Genomic DNA, 23,096 nt, shown 5'->3' on the forward strand with positions numbered 1-23,096 from the left:
AAACTTGACGGCAGCGAGTTCGATGTCCACTAGGGAAATTAAATTATTAATTATCATTTTCTCGTCTTGATAACAATATAAAGTTCAGCGTTGAGTATCACCACTCTACTCTCATGTCTTAATACTAAGTTCCTTTTAAATAACTATTATATTGTTAGTTTATTAAGTTCATTAATTTTTAGGAGATCGTTTGACTTGAATAAGCAGTGTAACTTGTATTAATAGCTGTAAGTTCAAATCCAAAAGATATAATTTTCTTTGCTCTCCGCTAGAATTAATAGAAATTTCACATTAAGAGGGAAACTTGAACGCCAAATTAAAACGATTTTGCATATCCTTATATAGCAATATAATTATTTTATATATTATATAAAAAGTTGTCGCCTTTTCAGCGACCCTGTCTTACGGATCTCCATCACCGACAAGATGCAAATGAAACTCTTTGTAACGAATCTTTAGGGATTTATTTGTAAAAATTCCGGACCGGAACGGTCTGCGACAAAAGGTAATAAATTAATAGATTTTCCTGTAAAATATATTATTGTTAGTTTGTGAAGCATTCGCGGCGGAGAGATACAAGCGTGCGATTATGAATGCAATGGTTGTAGAGGTTGGATTTCCACTGGGGACAATTATATATTTAATATTTTCATTTATCCGCTCTGGTAACTAGGTAAAGCGAATCATTGAGTTCCGCCGCCCAAAGTCCGACATTGTGTTACGCCACTCAACTTTAATTCAATATCTTAAAATAAAATGGAAATTGTAAAGCGAAATCTCTCAACATTTGGTTTCCTTCTACTGCTACGGCGATGATATACGAACAGTCACAATTTAAGACCTTAAATATTGCTTTAGATTGACAATCTATATGTTGTTGATCTACGAGTATATACTTCTGTTTAAATTTACCCATTTGTATACAAAACAATATTTTTTTAAGTAAAACATAATCAGTTATTGTTCTTACATAATTTATTCACTATGTGTCAAACATTATGTAGTCATTTGTCTATCACCAGATTTAACTTTGTGTTAATTTCTTCAGCTTCCACAAAATAATTAATATTTGCATATTTTGACTTATAATACTGAAGTTTAAAATGCAGAAGGCGAGTAAACCTTAGGCTTACTCGTCTTCTGCATTTTGGAAGTTTTACTTTGTTCTCTAATTTTCGCTTCTTTAAATAGATTATATTATCTATATATATAAAAGGACTTGTCCTCACTGACTGAGGTAAGACGCACGTACAGCCGTAACCGCTGATGATAGAAACGTTAAATTTGGACAAAAGTTTACTTTCGTAATCTGGACATCCACTAAGAAGGGATTTTAAACGCTAAAGGGGTGAAATAGGGGTTCAAAGTTTAAAAAAATTAAATCGGCACAGATTTATATAAAATTTGAAATTTAGATTTTTAAAAGTATTTAATTGAACACGTGTTTCATCGTTTTCTAGAATTCTCCCCCTAAGGGTGTAAATAAGGGGTTGAAAGTTTGTATAGGCTTTTTTTAAATCGTCATCAATTTTCATAAAATTTGAAATTTAGACTCTTAAAGGTATATAATTAAACACATGTTTCATGGTTTTCTAGAATTCACCCCCTAAGGGTGCAAAGAAGGGATTGGAAGTTTTTATGGGAAAATTCTTAAATCGCCACCGATTTTTATAAAATTTGATATTTAGACTCTTAAAAATATTTCATTGAACACATGTTTCATGGGTTATTACAATTCACCCTTAAATACGCAAGCGAGGCTGCGCGCGTCCGCTAGTACTCTATAATGATATTTAAGGCTGCACCCATATTGAAAAAATATTGATTTTTATTTGAAAATATTCCTACTACTTGTATTTAAACTCACAACCATGTTGATTTTTAAATTGGTTTCAACCTTCACGTGTCTCTATCGCTATCATATTCAAGAATAGCACTCTTTACCTTTAGTGTAAGTAACACTAAAGTGAAGAGTGCGTGGGCGGCGCGCGACGGTGACCACTCACTATCAGGTGACCCGAACGCTTGTTTGCCGACTTTAAATTTAATCAATCAATATATATGTCCTGTTTACACATATTATACCTAGTTCTTTTTATTTGTTTTAAGTGGTCTCCTAGTTAAGACATACCGTCCCCTACTTTTCACCCAATTTTTGAGACATGTTAATTGGAAAAATGATCAGAAATTTTCAACTGAACGCCACCAGATATATTCAATTAGTGTTTATAAAACATATAACGTTTTAAAAGCTTTAACTAAACACGTTTCTGTATAAAACAAATTTCATTAAAGAGTTGTTTGTTAATGCTAAAATATGTCAATTGAATAGGACCATTACAAAATACTGTGTGTTAGTTATTAGCTATTACCACATAATATGAGCAGAGTTCTGATCAACTTTGAATATAAATGTTTGTGCTGTGTGAAAATTTTTGCTATTTTCTTAATTATCATATTTATTTTGCATTATGTAGAAAAACCTTAATAGTAACACACTCCCGTTTGCTTCCTTGGCATTTGCTTTCTGTTTCTAACAGAAATAATAAGGACAATTCTAAGAAATTAATTATTTTCCATTGGTTTTTGAAGGCGTTTTAGGTAGCCGATTCTATCGTCGCGCTTTTTCTAATAGGACCGGGAAAATCAAAACTAAATATATAAAGCTAAAGAATTTATTCCATTAACCACGCTAATTCCATCAACTACTAGTGTGAGTTGAGCTACCTCGGGCATTTAGAAAGAGTTATAGGTATACCGAATGCGGTTTGTAATTGTTTCCCTTTGACGACGTGCTAGCCAGAGTGAAAGTAGCGCTACAATGTTTGCATATCTCTTTCGCCTCTTCCACAGACATCAATCAGCACATACATGTCCTAGGGGTCTACGCTTTACGTGACCCGTCATCCTATCGTCAATACTGTGTTTTCGAAAATCAATTGAGGTCCCCTTGGCTCACCCACTACTCTCTTTTCTTTTATAACTCTTTTACCATACTTTCATTTATCATTTTGTAAAAAGATAAATATTAATGTTGCAGTAAGCATAAGCAAATACAAATAGTACAATATGTACTTTAACTAAAAGTAAATTATTTCTAACACTAGCAATGTTCCGTAAATTCCAACGTTCAAAAAACCGCTTAGATGTTATACACTTAATAAAGCACACGCAGGAGTGCTGTGTACGTACACTACGTGGTAGTGCAGGTGCGCGAGCTTTCAAAGCGACTATTTTAAAATTCAGTGCGGCTTGCTGTAGGCGAGTGGAAAAAATATCGAAATGTGTTTTGAACCTAATAAAGTTTTTATTCCACTGCTTACTATATGTTGTGTATATATAATAGTAAGTCAGCTTCACACCGTATCCCGCACATAGTAAGGCAGGCAGAGGGCACCTAGAGTTAAGACACTCAGTTTCCCATATTCCGCCGAATTCTAGAGCCGTTGCGTGTTAAGTGGCGGAATTCAGTGCCACGCTTTTCCTCAATACCAGATCAAAAAAATGAAAATATAAATTTAAATAAATATTTCATTTCCTCGACTGGGGATCGAACCCACAAACAGTCGCGTTTACAATCACATACTTGTGGCTCTGCGCCACGACCGGCCTCGGGATAGGTAATATGATAAATAATAAATAAATAAACTTTATTGATAAACATTTTTGATCCATATGATTTTCATTAGTATATGTTTGCATAATCTATGTCAGTAATATTTGTTTGCATGAATATTATTCCAGTGCCTCCAGAGGGGATATTTCCATTTTACATGCCAATGTGCAGAGGAGAATGTAGCACTGCTCGTGAACCTATGTATATGTATGTGGAGATCAGTCGTGGCGCAGGGGCACAAGCGAGTCAACCTAGTCTAGCATTGTTCTAACAAATGGTTTAAATAAAAGATAATAAATATAAAACAAGAGCTCGACGGCATGTGGGCCTATGGTAGATTTATGACTCCGAGAGAAAGTTCTATAAAAGCATTACGAGAACCCTGCTGCACATGTTGGGGCACATGAACATTTGGATGTCGATGACAATAGGCTCGCTGATTTCCGACTTCCAGGGAATTTCATATAATAACTCCATGAGAAACAAAGCATCGTGGGAAACGAGCCAAAGGGGTGGGGACACCCGAATTTGTATTAAAGCCGACCAACCTTAGGGATAAGGCAATTCCACTACCAGCACTCTTATAGTTAAGAACTAGTTTTAATAATAATTGTATTTTATTTTAATAAAATAGTTTTTAAATACAAAGTTTAAGATATTTTTACTGGCGCCCATCGGTGGGGCCTAGCTAAGTGAACAAAACGCGCAATCATAAGTAATTCCGCAAAAAAGTTTCGCGAAGTCTCTCAAGACTATGGCTAGGCAACGAAACCATATAAATACGTAAAAATACTGTTATCAGTGGAAGAAAATGGAAAAGGAAGCTGCCGTCGTGAGCATTCTGTAAGTACCAAGTAGCATTATCTTTGTCACCATTCCTTCCCATCTGAAACTCCCAACTTTTGTATATAATAGCTATAGGAATACTAGTAGTGTTATTCACTCTCCTTCTGATAGTGAGAGTAGTAAAAGTAGCGCGAGTCAGTCGTCCTACCATTTTAGAGTCCCGTGTTTACATTAAACAATGGATCCAAAAACCTTACTTTCGTTCGTCCCTTCGTATAATGGCGATGCATTTACTTTATATAATTATATTAACTGTGCTAAGCAATGGCTACAGATAGCGGGTGGAGATACATCACAAAATATTATGTTATTATTAAGTAAATTAGAATCTAAAGCTGCTATATCAATATCTATGATTGAGCATGATTTTAAATGGAATAATATAGAATTAGCATTAAAAAGAGAATGCGGAGATAATAGAGATTTAAATACGTTATTAATAGAGTTAGGAAATGTTAAGAGAAAAGGTTTATATAAAGATTTAATATTCGAATTAAAACAAAAGTTATTTTTTATTAGATGTAAATTATTAGATAAATATAGTGAAAAACTTTTAGTAGATGAGGTAATGGAGCCGTACATAAATACCGCCCAGAATACTTTAAGAAATAGTTTACCGTATCATGACCAAATATATGTATCTAACTGTAATTTTAATGAAACGGTAACTAGAATATTGCAATTAGAAGCAGAAGGGAGATATGACTACTTTAAACAAAATTTTTATAACGTTTTACCGCCGCCGCGTAATGTACGTCAAAATGCGCATTCGCAATATAATTCGAATTTTAATTATAACCAGAGACAAGCTTATCCATCTACATCGCAATCGAATAATTTTCCGATGCGACATAATTATAATAATAATTTTTATAATAATAATTACAACCATAATAAAAATCAATGGACTCCGAATGCAAATATTTTTTTTACTAGGCCGCAGAATAGTTATTTTAAAAGGAATCAATATCATCCTAATACAAATAGAATCCCGCAGGAAATGGGGGATGTTTCGATGCAATCAGCTCCTCCATTACGTCCTGGTCAGGTCAATTTAGGGAAAGATATTGTTGCTGAGGAAGTATTCCATCATGAAAATAATTTTAATAATAATAATTTAAATTTTCACGAAGTTGCCGACCGCGACAAAAAATCACATAGTATAGAACATGTGAAATGTAAAGAAAATCACGTTGCAGATGCATTAAATATAATTGAAATATTCCACACAAGTTCGGATTCATTACAATCTCATTGTAGTGAGGAAATATCGTTAGACAATACACCATGTAAAACGGACTCTACTGTAAATACAAAGTCCAATTCATTGCTTTCAGACAATAAAACATTAAGTAATACAATAGATTCATGCAGTGATAATGGCATACCAATTATTCACAGTTATCCACCGAAACGTTTAAGACGTGTAGTGTTTGAAAGTGCGCCTTACGAAAACGCAAAATATGAAAAAAGTATGTGGTATTTTTATATTCCACCAAATAATGAGGAAGAAGTTATTAAAAATTTTATGTTAGAATATTTAAATAAAGAAAAATATGCGTTTATAATTCCTAATGAAGAATTATATTTTAAAGTTTCAGAAGTATATAGGAAATATTTTGATCATAGTAAGTTTAAGCCAGTAAGATATACTAAGTCTTTAATAGAGATAGATAATAAAGAGGAACAAATACGTTTGATTAAAGAATGTCATTTATTAAATAATAGACATGCAGGTATTGAAAGTGTTTATAAGCAATTGCGAAAAAAATATTATTTTGAAAATATGCGAAAAATTATTAAAAAATATATTTTAAATTGTGAATTATGTAGGAAACAAAAGAATTATAGGAATGATAGATTGAATAAACGAATTCAGCCTCCAAGAGTATTTAAAATAGATGATAAGGTTTATTTAAAAAATTCAATGATAGATAGGCACAAAACGAAATCAAGATTTCTGGGTCCATACAAAATCTTAAGTAAAGAACCGCATAATAAATATAAAATAAGCAATGAAAAAATTTATCACGTAGAGGAACTAATTGTTTTAGAATCCTCTATACTTTCGGATACAAGTTCAAGTAGTTAGACCCTTCGGAAAATGTAGTAAAACCTACTCGAATATTAGAAGGAAAGTGCTATACAATAAATATATAAGTTAGAAATAAAAATTATTATACATAAGTTAGAAATATGTAAATCACAGATATCAAAGTATACATATTATTTTAGAACATATTAAAATAAAATTGTTTCAGTAAATACTACATTGTATTGTAAATTTAATATGATTTTTTTATTGATAATTGTGTAAAGTAGTATATAGAAAATATGAAATATTGTACCTATTATCCAATACAACCTTCCCTTTTCCTATCCTATAATGCGAACGGTAATTATAGCATACAATGGAAATGAAATATGTGATGTCGAAGATTATACTGAACTAGAACATTAATATGCAAAGGAAATATTTAAAAAAAAAGGAATACTTGCGAATAGCGGAAGATGTCAAATGGTTTTTATTAAATGTCCTCAGAGCTGACAAGACAGAGTCTTCAGATAAAATCATCATTGGAAAAAAAGAATTACAGCTGATGAAGATGGAGAATAAATAAAATTCCAACATTTAACTATGAAAATCACGACATAGTATAATATGGTTGACAACTATTATAACTATTATTATATTGATATGCCTAATTTTTGTTTAAATTCTCAGATCCAGGTTTCGTTCGAAACATGTACTTCGAATTTGGAGGGGGACAGTCAACCTAGTCTAGCATTGTTCTAACAAATGGTTTAAATAAAAGATAATAAATATAAAACAAGAGCTCGACGGCATGTGGGCCTATGGTAGATTTATGACTCCGAGAGAAAGTTCTATAAAAGCATTACGAGAACCCTGCTGCACATGTTGGGGCACATGAACATTTGGATGTCGATGACAATAGGCTCGCTGATTTCCGACTTCCAGGGAATTTCATATAATAACTCCATGAGAAACAAAGCATCGTGGGAAACGAGCCAAAGGGGTGGGGACACCCGAATTTGTATTAAAGCCGACCAACCTTAGGGAATGTCTGTGAACTTAGCAGAGCATTGTCCAGCAGATCAAAAAAAAAAAGGAGTTCTCTTCGCATGCACCTGAGTTCTATAGTTCCTGATAGGTTTTATAAATAGTTCTGCCGTTTTTACCCCTGAAAAAGTTATGTAAAAAAATGATCTGCTAACTTCCCGTAGCAGATCATTTTTTTGCAAATAAAAATCGGGGCGAGATCTGCACTCATAGGGATGAATAAAATAGTTCCTGATAATTTTTAACAATAGTTCTGTTAATTTCATGAAGAAAAAAATTTTTAAACAGAAAAAAAGAACGTTCGTTTCGAAAATAGTTCGAAAGGTAAAGTAATTTTGAAAATTAATAAAATGATACTCAGACGCGAGAACTCTTTATTTTACAATAAAATATAAGTAGTTCTACGATATTTAGCCTGAAAGAAAACCAGAACTCTGAAAAAACTGCCAGCAGAGCATAGTTTAATGTATGAAATATTGAAAAATGTCCATTTCAACTCTTCATATGTAAAAGTACTAAATAATTTATTTCTGAATGTGCTCAAACACGAGAACTCTTGTATTTCTAACAGAATATGAGTTGTTCTATTATAAAAAGTCAATTACAAAACTAGAACTCCTGTAAAAATGCCAGCAGAGCATAGTTGAAAATTCGATTTGTTGAAAAATATCAAATTAACTTGTTGCGAAGAAAAATATTTTTTAAAAATATTAATATCTTGCTCAGAAGCGAGAACTCTTCATTTTTCAACAGAATACAGGTAGTTCTACGATATTTAGCCTGAATGAAAACCAGAACTCTGAAAAAACTGCCAGCAGAGCATAGTTGATTGTATGAAATATTGAAAAATGTCCATTTCAACTCTTCATATGTAAAAGTACTAAATAATTTATTTCTGAATGTGCTCAAACACGAGAACTCTTGTATTTCTAACAGAATATGAGTTGTTCTATTATAAAAAGCCAATTACAAAACTAGAACTCCTGTAAAAATGCCAGCAGAGCATAGTAGAAAATTCGATTTGTTGAAAAATATCAAATTAACTTGTTGTGACGAAAAATATTTTTTAAAAATATGAATATCTTGCTCAGAAGCGAGAACTCTTCATTTTTCAACAGAATACAGGTAGTTCTACGATATTTAGCCTGAATGAAAACCAGAACTCTGAAAAAACTGCCTGCAGAGCATAGTTGATTGTATGAAATATTGAAAAATGTCCATTTCAACTCTTCATATGTAAAAGTACTAAATAATTTATTTCTGAATGTGCTCAAACACGAGAACTCTTGTATTTCTAACAGAATATGAGTTGTTCTATTATAAAAAGCCAATTACAAAACTAGAACTCCTGTAAAAATGCCAGCAGAGCATAGTTGAAAATTCGATTTGTTGAAAAATATCAAATTAACTTGTTGCGACGAAAAATATTTTTTAAAAATATGAATATCTTGCTCAGAAGCGAGAACTCTTCATTTTTCAACAGAATACAGGTAGTTCTACGATATTTAGCCTGAATGAAAACCAGAACTCTGAAAAAACTGCCAGCAGAGCATAGTTGATTGTATGAAATGTAGAAAAATGACAATTTTAACTCTACATATGTTAAAGTACTAAATATTTTTTTTTGAAAGTGTTCAGACACGGGAACTCTTGGATTTCTAACAGAATATAAGTTATTCTATTATACAAAGTCAATTACAAAACTAGAACTCCTGTAAAAATGCCAGCAGAGCATAGTTGAAAATTCGATTTGTTGAAAAATATCAAATTAACTTGTTGCGACGAAAAATATTTTTTAAAAATATGAATATCTTGCTCAGAAGCGAGAACTCTTCATTTTTCAACAGAATACAGGTAGTTCTACGATATTTAGCCTGAATGAAAACCAGAACTCTGAAAAAACTGCCAGCAGAGCATAGTTGATTGTATGAAATATTGAAAAATGTCCATTTCAACTCTTCATATGTAAAAGTACTAAATAATTTATTTCTGAATGTGCTCAAACACGAGAACTCTTGTATTTCTAACAGAATATGAGTTGTTCTATTATAAAAAGCCAATTACAAAACTAGAACTCCTGTAAAAATGCCAGCAGAGCATAGTAGAAAATTCGATTTGTTGAAAAATATCAAATTAACTTGTTGCGACGAAAAATATTTTTTAAAAATATGAATATCTTGCTCAGAAGCGAGAACTCTTCATTTTTCAACAGAATACAGGTAGTTCTACGATATTTAGCCTGAATGAAAACCAGAACTCTGAAAAAACTGCCAGCAGAGCATAGTTGATTGTATGAAATGTAGAAAAATGACAATTTTAACTCTACATATGTTAAAGTACTAAATATTTTTTTTTGAAAGTGTTCAGACACGGGAACTCTTGGATTTCTAACAGAATATGAGTTGTTCTATTATAAAAAGCCAATTACAAAACTAGAACTCCTGTAAAAATGCCAGCAGAGCATAGTTGAAAATTCGATTTGTTGAAAAATATCAAATTAACATGTTGCGAAGAAAAATATTTTTTAAAAATATTAATATCTTGCTCAGAAGCAAGAACTCTTCATTTTTCAATAGAATATAAATCTTTCTTCAATATTTAGCCTGAAAAAAAACCAGAACTCTGAAAAAACTGCCAGCAGAGCATAGTTGATTCTATAAAATATTGAAAAATGTCCATTTCAACTCTTCATATGTAAAAGTACTGAATAATTTTCTATTTTAATGTGCTCAGACTCGGGAACTCTTTGAATTCTACTAGAATATCAGTAGTTCTATTATAAAAAGCCAATTACAAAACTAGAACTCCTGTGAAAATGCCAGCAGCGCATAGTTGAAAATTCGATTTGTTGAAAAATATCAAATTAACATGTTGCGAAGAAAAATATTTTTTAAAAATATTAATATCTTGCTCAGAAGCGAGAACTCTTCATTTTTCAATAGAATACAAGTAGTTCTATGATATTTAGCCTGAAAGAAAACCAGAACTTTGAAGAAAGTGCCAGCAGAGCATAGTTGAATGTATGAAATGTAGAAAAATTACAATTTTAACTCTACATATGTAAATGAATTAAATATATATTTTTTTAAAAGTGTTCAGACACGGGAACTCTTGGATTTCTTACAGAATATAAGTAGTTCTTATATACAAAGCCAATTACAAAACCAGAACTCCTGTAAAAATGCCAGCAGAGCATACCTGAATATTCAATTTGTCGAAAAATATCAAATTTCTTATCTGAAACGAAGAAATATTTTTTAAAAATATTAAAATCGTGCTCAGAAGCGAGAAGTCTTCATTTTTCAATAGAATACAATTAGTTCTATGATACTGAGCCTAAAACAAATACAGAACTCTGAAAAAAATAATTAGTACTTTATTTATATTTATATTTTTCAACAAATCGAATTTTCAACTATGCTCTGCTGGCATTTTTACAGGAGTTCTAGTTTTGTATTTGGCTTTTTATAATAGAACTACTCATATTTTGTTAGAAATACAAGAGTTCTCGTGTTTGAGCACATTCAGAAATAAATTATTTAGTACTTTTACATATGAAGAGTTGAAATGGACATTTTTCAATATTTCATACAATCAACTATGCTCTGCTGGCAGTTTTTTCAGAGTTCTGGTTTTCATTCAGCCTAAATATCGTAGAACTACCTGTATTCTGTTGAAAAATGAAGAGTTCTCGCTTCTGAGCAAGATATTCATATTTTTAAAAAATATTTTTCGTCGCAACAAGTTAATTTGATATTTTTCAACAAATCGAATTTTCAACTATGCTCTGCTGGCATTTTTACAGGAGTTCTAGTTTTGTAATTGACTTTGTATAATAGAATAACTCATATTCTGTTAGAAATCCAAGAGTTCCCGTGTCTGAACACTTTCAAAAAAAAATATTTAGTACTTTAACATATGTAGAGTTAAAATTGTCATTTTTCTACATTTCATACAATCAACTATGCTCTGCTGGCAGTTTTTTCAGAGTTCTGGTTTTCATTCAGGCTAAATATCGTAGAACTACCTGTATTCTGTTGAAAAATGAAGAGTTCTCGCTTCTGAGCAAGATATTCATATTTTTAAAAAATATTTTTCGTCACAACAAGTTAATTTGATATTTTTCAACAAATCAAATTTTCTACTATGCTCTGCTGGCATTTTTACAGGAGTTCTAGTTTTGTAATTGGCTTTTTATAATAGAACAACTCATATTCTGTTAGAAATACAAGAGTTCTCGTGTTTGAGCACATTCAGAAATAAATTATTTAGTACTTTTACATATGAAGAGTTGAAATGGACATTTTTCAATATTTCATACAATCAACTATGCTCTGCAGGCAGTTTTTTCAGAGTTCTGGTTTTCATTCAGGCTAAATATCGTAGAACTACCTGTATTCTGTTGAAAAATGAAGAGTTCTCGCTTCTGAGCAAGATATTCATATTTTTAAAAAATATTTTTCGTCACAACAAGTTAATTTGATATTTTTCAACAAATCGAATTTTCTACTATGCTCTGCTGGCATTTTTACAGGAGTTCTAGTTTTGTAATTGGCTTTTTATAATAGAACAACTCATATTCTGTTAGAAATACAAGAGTTCTCGTGTTTGAGCACATTCAGAAATAAATTATTTAGTACTTTTACATATGAAGAGTTGAAATGGACATTTTTCAATATTTCATACAATCAACTATGCTCTGCTGGCAGTTTTTTCAGAGTTCTGGTTTTCATTCAGGCTAAATATCGTAGAACTACCTGTATTCTGTTGAAAAATGAAGAGTTCTCGCTTCTAAGCAAGATATTCATATTTTTAAAAAATATTTTTCGTCGCAACAAGTTAATTTGATATTTTTCAACAAATCGAATTTTCAACTATGCTCTGCTGGCATTTTTACAGGAGTTCTAGTTTTGTAATTGGCTTTTTATAATATAACAACTCATATTCTGTTAGAAATACAAGAGTTCTTGTGTTTGAGCACATTCAGAAATAAATTATTTAGTACTTTTACATATGAAGAGTTGAAATGGACATTTTTCAATATTTCATACAATCAACTATGCTCTGCTGGCAGTTTTTTCAGAGTTCTGGTTTTCATTCAGGCTAAATATCGTAGAACTACCTGTATTCTGTTGAAAAATGAAGAGTTCTCGCTTCTGAGCAAGATATTCATATTTTTAAAAAATATTTTTCGTCGCAACAAGTTAATTTGATATTTTTCAACAAATCGAATTTTCAACTATGCTCTGCTGGCATTTTCACAGGAGTTCTAGTTTTGTAATTGGCTTTTTATAATAGAACTACTGATATTCTAGTAGAATTCAAAGAGTTCCCGAGTCTGAGCACATTAAAATAGAAAATTATTCAGTACTTTTACATATGAAGAGTTGAAATGGACATTTTTCAATATTTTATAGAATCAACTATGCTCTGCTGGCAGTTTTTTCAGAGTTCTGGTTTTTTTTCAGGCTAAATATTGAAGAAAGATTTATATTCTATTGAAAAATGAAGAGTTCTTGCTTCTGAGCAAGATATTAATATTTTTAAAAAATATTTTTCTTCGCAACATGTTAATTTGATATTTTTCAACAAATCGAATTTTCAACTATGCTCTGCTGGCATTTTTACAGGAGTTCTAGTTTTGTAATTGGCTTTTTATAATAGAACAACTCATATTCTGTTAGAAATCCAAGAGTTCCCGTGTCTGAACACTTTCAAAAAAAAATATTTAGTACTTTAACATATGTAGAGTTAAAATTGTCATTTTTCTACATTTCATACAATCAACTATGCTCTGCTGGCAGTTTTTTCAGAGTTCTGGTTTTCATTCAGGCTAAATATCGTAGAACTACCTGTATTCTGTTGAAAAATGAAGAGTTCTCGCTTCTGAGCAAGATATTCATATTTTTAAGAAATATTTTTCGTCACAACAAGTTAATTTGATATTTTTCAACAAATCGAATTTTCTACTATGCTCTGCTGGCATTTTTACAGGAGTTCTAGTTTTGTAATTGGCTTTTTATAATAGAACAACTCATATTCTGTTAGAAATACAAGAGTTCTCGTGTTTGAGCACATTCAGAAATAAATTATTTAGTACTTTTACATATGAAGAGTTGAAATGGACATTTTTCAATATTTCATACAATCAACTATGCTCTGCTGGCAGTTTTTTCAGAGTTCTGGTTTTCATTCAGGCTAAATATCGTAGAACTACCTGTATTCTGTTGAAAAATGAAGAGTTCTCGCTTCTGAGCAAGATATTCATATTTTTAAAAAATATTTTTCGTCGCAACAAGTTAATTTGATATTTTTCAACAAATCGAATTTTCAACTATGCTCTGCTGGCATTTTTACAGGAGTTCTAGTTTTGTAATTGACTTTGTATAATAGAATAACTCATATTCTGTTAGAAATCCAAGAGTTCCCGTGTCTGAACACTTTCAAAAAAAAATATTTAGTACTTTAACATATGTAGAGTTAAAATTGTCATTTTTCTACATTTCATACAATCAACTATGCTCTGCTGGCAGTTTTTTCAGAGTTCTGGTTTTCATTCAGGCTAAATATCGTAGAACTACCTGTATTCTGTTGAAAAATGAAGAGTTCTCGCTTCTGAGCAAGATATTCATATTTTTAAAAAATATTTTTCGTCGCAACAAGTTAATTTGATATTTTTCAACAAATCGAATTTTCAACTATGCTCTGCTGGCATTTTTACAGGAGTTCTAGTTTTGTAATTGACTTTGTATAATAGAATAACTCATATTCTGTTAGAAATCCAAGAGTTCCCGTGTCTGAACACTTTCAAAAAAAAATATTTAGTACTTTAACATATGTAGAGTTAAAATTGTCATTTTTCTACATTTCATACAATCAACTATGCTCTGCTGGCAGTTTTTTCAGAGTTCTGGTTTTCATTCAGGCTAAATATCGTAGAACTACCTGTATTCTGTTGAAAAATGAAGAGTTCTCGCTTCTGAGCAAGATATTCATATTTTTAAGAAATATTTTTCGTCACAACAAGTTAATTTGATATTTTTCAACAAATCGAATTTTCTACTATGCTCTGCTGGCATTTTTACAGGAGTTCTAGTTTTGTAATTGGCTTTTTATAATAGAACAACTCATATTCTGTTAGAAATACAAGAGTTCTCGTGTTTGAGCACATTCAGAAATAAATTATTTAGTACTTTTACATATGAAGAGTTGAAATGGACATTTTTCAATATTTCATACAATCAACTATGCTCTGCTGGCAGTTTTTTCAGAGTTCTGGTTTTCATTCAGGCTAAATATCGTAGAACTACCTGTATTCTGTTGAAAAATGAAGAGTTCTCGCTTCTGAGCAAGATATTCATATTTTTAAAAAATATTTTTCGTCGCAACAAGTTAATTTGATATTTTTCAACAAATCGAATTTTCAACTATGCTCTGCTGGCATTTTTACAGGAGTTCTAGTTTTGTAATTGACTTTGTATAATAGAATAACTCATATTCTGTTAGAAATCCAAGAGTTCCCGTGTCTGAACACTTTCAAAAAAAAATATTTAGTACTTTAACATATGTAGAGTTAAAATTGTCATTTTTCTACATTTCATACAATCAACTATGCTCTGCTGGCAGTTTTTTCAGAGTTCTGGTTTTCATTCAGGCTAAATATCGTAGAACTACCTGTATTCTGTTGAAAAATGAAGAGTTCTCGCTTCTGAGCAAGATATTCATATTTTTAAGAAATATTTTTCGTCACAACAAGTTAATTTGATATTTTTCAACAAATCGAATTTTCTACTATGCTCTGCTGGCATTTTTACAGGAGTTCTAGTTTTGTAATTGGCTTTTTATAATAGAACAACTCATATTCTGTTAGAAATACAAGAGTTCTCGTGTTTGAGCACATTCAGAAATAAATTATTTAGTACTTTTACATATGAAGAGTTGAAATGGACATTTTTCAATATTTCATACAATCAACTATGCTCTGCAGGCAGTTTTTTCAGAGTTCTGGTTTTCATTCAGGCTAAATATCGTAGAACTACCTGTATTCTGTTGAAAAATGAAGAGTTCTCGCTTCTGAGCAAGATATTCATATTTTTAAAAAATATTTTTCGTCACAACAAGTTAATTTGATATTTTTCAACAAATCGAATTTTCTACTATGCTCTGCTGGCATTTTTACAGGAGTTCTAGTTTTGTAATTGGCTTTTTATAATAGAACAACTCATATTCTGTTAGAAATACAAGAGTTCTCGTGTTTGAGCACATTCAGAAATAAATTATTTAGTACTTTTACATATGAAGAGTTGAAATGGACATTTTTCAATATTTCATACAATCAACTATGCTCTGCTGGCAGTTTTTTCAGAGTTCTGGTTTTCATTCAGGCTAAATATCGTAGAACTACCTGTATTCTGTTGAAAAATGAAGAGTTCTCGCTTCTGAGCAAGATATTCATATTTTTAAAAAATATTTTTCGTCGCAACAAGTTAATTTGATATTTTTCAACAAATCGAATTTTCAACTATGCTCTGCTGGCATTTTTACAGGAGTTCTAGTTTTGTAATTGACTTTGTATAATAGAACAACTCATATTCTGTTAGAAATACAAGAGTTCTCGTGTTTGAGCACATTCAGAAATAAATTATTTAGTACTTTTACATATGAAGAGTTGAAATGGACATTTTTCAATATTTCATACAATCAACTATGCTCTGCTGGCAGTTTTTTCAGAGTTCTGGTTTTCATTCAGGCTAAATATCGTAGAACTACCTGTATTCTGTTGAAAAATGAAGAGTTCTCGCTTCTGAGCAAGATATTCATATTTTTAAAAAATATTTTTCGTCGCAACAAGTTAATTTGATATTTTTCAACAAATCGAATTTTCAACTATGCTCTGCTGGCATTTTTACAGGAGTTCTAGTTTTGTAATTGACTTTGTATAATAGAATAACTCATATTCTGTTAGAAATCCAAGAGTTCCCGTGTCTGAACACTTTCAAAAAAAAATATTTAGTACTTTAACATATGTAGAGTTAAAATTGTCATTTTTCTACATTTCATACAATCAACTATGCTCTGCTGGCAGTTTTTTCAGAGTTCTGGTTTTCTTTCAGGCTAAATATCGTAGAACTACTTATATTTTATTGTAAAATAAAGAGTTCTCGCGTCTGAGTATCATTTTATTAATTTTCAAAATTACTTTACCTTTCGAACTATTTTCGAAACGAACGTTCTTTTTTTCTGTTTAAAAATTTTTTTCTTCGTGAAATTAACAGAACTATTGTTAAAAATTATCAGGAACTATTTTATTCATCCCTATGAGTGCAGATCTCGCCCCGATTTTTATTTGCAAAAAAATGATCTGCTACGGGAAGTTAGCAGATCATTTTTTTACATAACTTTTTCAGGGGTAAAAACGGCAGAACTATTTATAAAACCTATCAGGAACTATAAAACTCAGGTGCATGCGAAGAGAACTCCTTTTTTTTTTTGATCTGCTGGACAATGCTCTGCTAAGTTCACAGACATCCTTAGGGATAAGGCAATTCCACTACCAGCACTCTTATAGTTAAGAACTAGTTTTAATAATAATTGTATTTTATTTTAATAAAATAGTTTTTAAATACAAAGTTTAAGATATTTTTACTAGCGTGTGACTTCTTTGGGCTATCTTTTTTCTCTTGGTGTCAAGGCAAGTGGACAGCGTGGAGACTGCAGTATCTTAACACTAGGTTCTCTCTGCTTATTTTGCTACAGCGTAAAGCTAAAAAATAATAAAAATTAAATGTATGTATTAATTATTTTTGTATTCTCGCTCTTGAAACTTGTCTGGAATATAAGATGAAAAATGAGTAACGACGTCTTAACGTTTCGCGTAAACTAATAATATAGCGTGTCGAATGACGAAATTCAAGGCAGCGTATTACTGGCGGAGAAAACGAATATAATTAATTACCACTCTCCCTAAATTTTAAACTCACAACCATCACACATACAGACAAGTAGTATAAATAAATGACAAGTAAAATTAATTTCAAATTATTATTTTCCTTATATATTACATGATCTCTTACGCAAATAGATGGGTCTAATACCTTACCTACACTTGTAGCGTAAACAGGATCGCTGGCATTGGACGCGACGTCCTCGAGACCGGCGCTCTGTGTACTACTGCTGCTTACGTTATAATTTAAACGAAATGAATTATACGTTAACTACGACTGTGTTTTTGTGTGTTTGTTTACTATAATAATGATAAAAAACTTTCCGCTTAGCAGAGTAGGTGAGTACAGGGGACCGTCCCCTTCCGTTCCGAAGGGTCTGTCAATTGTCAAGATATTGAGTAGCTTTGTCTTATCACCAGAACGAAAAAATGAATATAACCTATTCCAAGAAGTGAGAATTAACCATCACATTATATCAATATAACTTATAAACAACATACCTCCAAAATAAATTAATTGAGTCAAGACGTCAGAGATCGTGTTAAAATCGTTCGAAATTTAATTAAATATTAGTGGTCGGGGGTTATACATTCAAATACTCGTAATTCAGCAAGCAGGGAGGTACGGAGCTCTAACGAACAACATTCGCAAACAAGCGGAAGCTGTAAATAATTTCCAATCGGAATTCAATCTATGCAATCAATTTCCCGCCGCCGCATATTTACGCAGAATGAACAATTATTTTAGCGCAAAATAAATAGAACGTAACTACTCTGCGGAACCACGCTTGGTCAGTGGGTCAGAGTTGGAAAATTTGCTTAAATATTATACCTATCGACTAAATTGTTATGATTCTACATACAAGTTTTATAAAACGGCTTGAAGAAACAAGTGTAAGTTTGCTTAATTCGCACAATGTCCGAGTTGATGTGCCTGAAGTCAAACCTCTAATAACTTTATATCATATGCAAGCCAAAATTGTAGTCTTCAGTTTTGTGACTTAGATATTTCTCTAATTTAAAATACAATGAGGCCCATCGCGGCGCAGGTTGTGGGCTCGACTCCCACTAGAGAAAATTAAATATTTAATATTTTCATTTCTCTGCTCTGGTGTCAAAGCAAAGGTTCCGCCACTCAATATGCAAGGGATCCGGAATACGGCGGAGAATGAGTAGCAAATTGTCTGAACTCTAGGTTCTCTCTGCCTACCCTGCTATGTACTGTATCCCACACATTCCCACGCGTTAAGCTGGTAAAAAAATACAATAATAAATAAAATCTTAGTGTGTCACTCTATTATTTTTTTCAGTAGTAGTTTGTATCTATACCTATATGTTTTTTGGTTCTAAAATTTTAATCAGTATATTTCTTTCATAATCACTTTTTAATTGGATATCAGTTAATTTAAAATCTATCAAAAGTTTTACACAAAGTTCGACTGGCTGTATTACATTTTTATTTAAAATTATATTAAAAATAAAACCAAATATTGTAATTACCAAAGTTTTTCTCTGACTCGTAGTAAATAAGTATGAAAGTCAAACTCGTAGTAAAACTCGTAGTAAATAAATATTTTTTTATTTTTATACTGCATCCTTAATAATATAGAAGAATAAATAGAGGAGAGTGTGAAGACACTTCGTTAGCCACTTTCCAACCGAGATTCGAGACGAGACTTATTGAGAGGCAGAACTCAGCGGAGCTCTAAGCTGTATCTCACATTCAGCAGGGTCGGTAGGGTACGGAGAACTTAATGTTAAGACATTCCTCAGCGTGTTGAGTAGCGGGACTCAATGTTGCGCTTTGCCAGAGCGAGGAAATGGAAAAAAAAATCATTCCTTCATGTAAGAATTGAACCCACAACCCTCGTATTTACAGTCAGACACTATGCCGCTGCATCACGACAGCCTCAATTACTTATTTAAAACTAGCGACCCCCTTGCGGCTTCGCCCGCTTTTACTACTGGATTATTCATATAATGTATGTTTGCAAAGCACTTAAGTTAATGTGAAAATTAATTAAACCCGCATTTTCGTAGTTTCAATAAGGATTTTCCAATTGTTTTACACAGCAAGGATTTTTTAGTAGGTACCGTAATTTTAAATCTGTGCTACTAATCTTTTCAAGTACTTATTAAAATATATTTAAATGACTATTTTTAAACGGAAGAAATTATAAACAAAAGCCTACCTACTAATAACTACTACAAAAAATATGAAACCAAATAGATCGCGCTGAAATAATACATTCAACTCCAATTATCCAATACGTGCAAACGCATCTAAATCTTCGTTGCTATAGAGGCAGCCGGGGTTTTTTTTTCGAGCTTGTGGTTAATGCTGAAGAGGGTATTCTGTCCCTGATGAAAAGCAAGCACTACGTAGCTGCCTGTGAGGAAAATTAAATAGAATGCATCGGCCGGGAATCGAACCTGGGCCGCCCGCGTGGTAGGCGAGCATTCTACCACTGATCCACCGATGCGTGTAAGGCAGGCGGGCGCGGACGCATGGCGACTGGCGAGCCGTTTCGCAGCAAGGATTTTTTGATATTGTAACAACTTCTAAAGTACATATTAAAATGAAAAACAGTAAAAGACAGTTTTGATCTACATTAAATGGCCAACGTAACTAATATACTTATTTATATGCTGAGAGTAAGGGATAAGTAAAACTTGAGTCGGCACAGCTCAAGTGTCAACGGCGTGATGTGTCAACAATTAAATGCGTTTTTCTCTAAAACTATTCGCAATTTCAAAATTGTGTAAAAAGCAAATTTTATCTTCGTTTAACGTAGAAAATTAATAAAGTATTATAAAGGATAAGGATTAATACCATTATGGAAAAATATCCCTCACAATAAAAAATATATTGAAATTACTATTTTTAGATAGAAATATGATCACTACACGTTATCCTTAAAAGATAAAAATATGCCATCGCGGACTTTTTTGTAGATCTTATTAAAAGAGACAATACTCCAGTACATTATTTTCATGTAGTACTTACCATTAAAGCAGCGCATGCGCGAAAGTGTCTCAACGGGTAGGACTTTAGACACATTTATCGTATTTATGTTAATTTACATAAGAATGTACAAATAATAAACTATATATAAACCTTCTACGAAAAATACTCGACCTGATGGTGAAAACCGCAACAAAATCCGTTGGGTGGTTTAGAAGAAGAAGAGTTAGAAAGTTCAGACAGACACGAAAAGCGACTTTGTTTTATAAGATATAGGATAATAAACACTACTGATTTTACCATTAATTTTGAACTATGTCAATATTTCTGTAATTTTAAATTGCTCTTCATTTACCATCAGAGCGACTTGAATACCTTATCAGTTACTCCATATAAAAATATATATACTTCTTGTACCGGAATATAAATAATTTAAGCGCTACGCATCCCTGAAGAGGGCCGTAATTAAAAGCACCGAGGTTAATTAACACCTGATTAATTAGGCCCCTTCGAATGAGAACCGACGATTTTAATTTCTCATTACAAGTTATATACTCGTATTAAATAAAAGGAAATTTTCATTTAACTTATTAGAATGTTTGTACTCGATAATGTTTATGTAACGTTTTTGTCGAGAGAACGAAAATATTAAAAATATCATTTCCACGAGTGGGCATCGAACTTGCAACTTGTCGCACTTAGACGCACGACTGGCCTCAATAGCCTCATAGTCATGCAAACCAGCATCTACCGTTCCAAGTCTCAAACACACCATTACACGAACAACGCAGGCGAGTCGTTAGTGAGTTGTTACACACACTAATTACTCACGTAGTCCCATTTAAAGCAATTTTAAGTTGAACCGGAGTCTGTTTGCAACGGAACCAAATAAATGTATGCCTGTATTATGGAAAACTAGAGGACTGTACAGACTGTTCTAATATTTCTTGACAACAATATAGTTTGATTAAAAAGTGAATATATTTTTTAGAATTATACTGCTTGCTACCTTATTTCCGTGGTTGAAAAAGGTGAAATTCCGTTTTATCCAGGTTTCGTAATACAAAATCATTTATATATTTCTTTACAAATAGCTAGTTGCCACTAGTCGTAATGTTTTAAAATTAAAAAAGTTTAAGACTAAATTTGTTATTTCAGTAATCTAACACAAGAACAATCTCGACCAAGAGACAAAACCTTTTGTAAGCTTCAATCTTCTAATAAAGCGATTATGCAAATTACTCGTTGACTTATAATGGTTTGTGCATAATTTTAGCGACAGCTTTTTTAAGCCTTCTAAAATTCGAAGGTTGTAAAATATTAAATAATTAATTTTTACCCCCGAATAACAATCTACTACCTCTGTACTAGTAGTAACATAAAGCTGAAGAGTTTGCTTGGTAGATTAAGCTTACCTCCACAACTAATCGTTCATATTGAAAATTTTTCTTTTCTCTTGAATAATTTATTTATTGAAAAAGGTAAGCTGTGAGCTGTGTGTGCGCGGGCGAAGCCCCAAGTAAAAGATAGTAACACATATATATATACCATCATGGACAATGATAAGTACGCTGAATGTTGGAGACAAGTTCCAGGGTAATTTGTTAGACACTCTCCCACTATACTATACTACACTATACGCATATAGGCACAGCACGGCAAGCAGAGGGAACTTTTCACGGCAGACAGATATTGCTGAACAAAGAGAGATGTATCGTATAGAAATCGAACCCACAACCGTCACGGTTACGCTATGCCGCAACTAAAACACGATTACTTTAAATATTTATTTAAATAAAACACTTCGCTACGACTATTTTAAAATTCAATAAGTGTAGGTTATTCCAGCACCTTTAATATTCATCGGCGTTAAGAGAACAACTCAATAAAAAGTGTTTACGAGCGCGCGCGATGTACGGCGTAACGACTACGTGAATTATTACCTGCGCGTATATTAGTTCTTGCCTCACCCCCCCCCCCCAACACCCCTCTCGCTTTGTTCTCCGTTCTTTGGGTGCAAAAATTTTAATATTATAAACGGCGCGTGGCGCAGCGGCACAATGGTGTGACTGTAACGCGTAGTGTGTACTCGAGGTAGTGAAATATTTATTTACGTTTATATTTCCATTTTTTCGCTCTGGTGTCGAGGCAAAGCGAAGCGTTGGCGTTGGCCACTCAACACGCGATGCCTTCAGAATTCAGCAAGTAGAGAACGGAGCGTCTTATCACAAAGTTCGCTCTGCCTACACTGCTGTGTGAGGGATATAGCGCGAAGTTAATTTTAAATAGTAGTTCTTCTCAGCAGATCTGCTCTCTAAACCAGTGGTAGTTGCCTGTAGAAATGACTCTTTTAACAAAATGCTATTTATTTAGATTTTTTTATATATTATTTAAAAAATTTACACGGTAAGTAGAACTGGAAAAAGCGGAATTTGAACCTAAGACCACCACATTCAGTAGGATGTTTTACGCTTATTTAGATAAGTTTAAGTTTACGCAAAAGAGCACATTGCAAAACTCCACTCTACTCAACTCTCCGCTCAAATATCGAGCATTGCCTGTTTAGTGACGGCACTTTAAAGATAGATAAAAATAATTTATTTTCCGGGGTCGGAATCAAACCCAACAGATGATCTCGCCTATC

General features: G+C 32.2%; 1 non-coding gene across 1 annotated transcript; it reads right to left on the minus strand.

Annotated features, from left to right (window-relative positions):
* Positions 1-19,899: 19,899 nt before the first annotated feature.
* TRNAG-ACC (transfer RNA glycine (anticodon ACC)) lies at positions 19,900-19,970 on the minus strand. The gene has a single exon. It is a non-coding gene; the product is annotated as a tRNA-Gly (tRNA).
* Between the last annotated feature and the right edge of the window lie 3,126 nt (positions 19,971-23,096).

The sequence above is a fragment of the Heliconius melpomene genome, chromosome 6 (assembly GCF_056956725.1).
Source record: "Heliconius melpomene rosina isolate 202511_hmr_F chromosome 6, ASM5695672v1, whole genome shotgun sequence".
Classification (NCBI taxonomy): Eukaryota; Metazoa; Arthropoda; class Insecta; order Lepidoptera; family Nymphalidae; genus Heliconius; species Heliconius melpomene.